Source organism: Citrus clementina, unplaced genomic scaffold (genome assembly GCF_000493195.1).
Source record: "Citrus clementina cultivar Clemenules unplaced genomic scaffold, Citrus_clementina_v1.0 scaffold_1, whole genome shotgun sequence".
Classification (NCBI taxonomy): domain Eukaryota; kingdom Viridiplantae; phylum Streptophyta; class Magnoliopsida; order Sapindales; family Rutaceae; genus Citrus; species Citrus x clementina.
In genome coordinates this window covers 9,712,147-9,715,002 of record NW_006263303.1, presented here as the reverse complement: position 1 = coordinate 9,715,002, position 2,856 = coordinate 9,712,147, and positions in this window count along the sequence as shown.

Here is a 2,856-nt window from a genome sequence, read left to right as displayed (position 1 = left end):
CACGGCATTTACACCAACTCTCTCAGGATAGACGACGATAACTAATCACATCAGTAAAGTAGTAGAACTAGTTTGATTAATGTGGTAAAAGTTTTGCACATATTTTTGTTTTATGTTCCTAACTGCTAGTTTTTGCATCTATCTACATGAAACCAACTCCAAATTATTTTCTTAGGTTGTTCTAAGCTGAAACTTGATATTTCTAAACACTCTTGTATTAATTCATACATGAGCTATCACTTGCTTATATATTCTTGTGGGGAGTTTGGTATTTATAAACTTCATTTTAATATTTCAATTAAGTGATTGTAAGTTTAAGGAACACTTGGGTAAATAGTTGTGAGATACATACCTCATTGTAAAGGTTTATTGACACATTTGAATCATATTGTAATTTTCAAAGCCTCGAGATATAAGACTCGTTTTAGTAGAATCATTAAGTTTAGATAGCTTGGTGCGTGGACGTAGGCTTGTTGCCAAACCACGTAAAACTTGGTGTGTTTGTTTCTCTCAATCCTTATCTTTTAATTTACTTACTGTTGTGGTTACTATTGTTGTTGTGTAATGGTAGTTGTTTGTATTGCATTGAGATGTTGTTATTGAAGAAACTTTTAAAACCGAATTTACCCCCTCTAATGGGTTGTTTAGCTAGAATTTTATGTAGTTGTCAGAAAATTTTAATACCAAAATGACATATTAAAAAATATTAAATTGGTGTTTGATAATATCCTAATTCAAATTAAAAAAAAATGTTAGTTATCATCTAGCTAGGTACTAAACTTTAGTCCTGTTCTTAAGTCTTAACATGCTACAACATGCATGAAGAAAAGATCAAGCTTAAATCTTTATTGAAGTCCCTCTTGCAGGCCAGAAGAAATTTATTGACTTTTTGTTAAATTATTTATCAATTAAGAGCACAATAATATGGAAAAAGAAAGAAAAAGAAAACAAATTAAATCAGAGATACAATGTATAGAGAACAATTTTATTCAATCTTAAGTATATATAGATAAGGAGTAAAGGTCTTCGTTTATACTGATGCAACTATAAAGTGGTAAGTAATACATCATAATTATAAAAGATAATAATCCTCAAATTAGGGAGATAATGGGAGTTATAAGAAGGTTAAAGGTTGCTTGCAAAGAGATAAAAATTTGCTTTGATGAACTCCACATAAATTATAGGTATTTCATAATACTCCCCGTTGGATGTTCATCATACAAAATATATGCCTCATTAAAACCTTTGGTAGTAAAAAACCTATGAAAAAAAGACTAACGAAGGAAAAAGAGTATAATATTCATTTATATCTTAAGAAGATGCAAACTACCGCATTAAAACTTTATTGAGAAAATTTGAGGAGCAAAAACCTAGTGAATGAAAAAAAGACAGAGCACATTGCCCTCGATATCAATAGCTCTCTTTAATAAGTATGTTTCCCTTCAAAGTGACATGGGTGCTTCAATGATCTATCAAATTTTGTTGTAATATTTTGCTTAAAACAACCTACAGAGGCAATGCCATCTTTTAAAATCTTGAATAGATAAAATAAATTGGAGACATTGTTATTCTTATTGAAATATATCGTCATACACACACACACACACACACACACATTGATGATTTTCTTAAATAAAACCAAGTTTTAACATCCATATCAAGGAAAGAGTGTGATATACTTTTCACACTCTTTTGTTATTTTCAAGTTTATGTTGAACATATTTTAACTTGCAATTATGTAATTTTTCAATACCTTTGTAGGCACAAGTTAGAATAAAATATGGTTCTTCAGAACAAAGATATATATAGCACATTTTAAAGTAAATAATTTTTTTTAATATGAAATACTTCTAGTATTTCTATAATATCATTATTCCACTTGATAAATTTCAATTCTTTAAATTGAAAGGATTCTTTCATTTTTAGATCTTTCATCTTAAATTTTATTTTTAAAAGAAATAAATTCACAAGTTCTTCAGAAGTCATTTCTTGATGAAATCATCAAAAAAATTTTACAAAGCTTGCAAATTTCATTTATCATATAGAAAAATGGATAACGACATATCCCATTTATAATAAATTTACTCAAGTAATTATACTTCTATAAGTCTGTAATATACACAATTATTATTATAGCTTTATAATTGAACATATTAGGTGTAAGCTTTTTTATTTAGTATTTCAAGTACTTGTTTCAAACATTTTATATCCTTTAAAAATAAGTATATAGATTCTTCAATTTAATTTTAACATACTATAGTTTATATTCACATTTTATTAATAAATTTTATGGCTTCTGGCGTATGGATTACAAGTCCAAAATTCTTCAAATTATATTAATAAATTTTACAATTCTCTAGCATATGGACTACAAGTCCAGACATTTTACAATTTTGGCCAATCCTATAATTTGATGATCTTTACATTTTTTTGATTCAAGATCCTAAAACTTTTATCATAACAACTAAATTTTTATTGACAAAAATTTTATGTCAATTTCAATTTTTTCTCTTGCACTAAGTAGTAGCATTAATTATAATATTTCTCATTTTCAATATATATGCGCAATTCAGATCTTTCAAGTATAATACATATGCCTTTGTTAAAAGCTAAAAATCTCCCTTTCTTAATGTGCATGCGTGTCTTTTATAGGGAGTTTTAAATCTCTTTATTTCTTACCGTCTACCTCTTCAATGATATTTGAGATTCATTTACTAGTTGTTATAATATGCCCCTCGAGGGGCAATATATTAATAATTTAATTATAGATCAAATGTATTTGCTATTTACACAAATATGGACTCTCCAGGAGCACTAAATCATTTTCAAAGATTTTGTTATCTTCACAGGACTTAA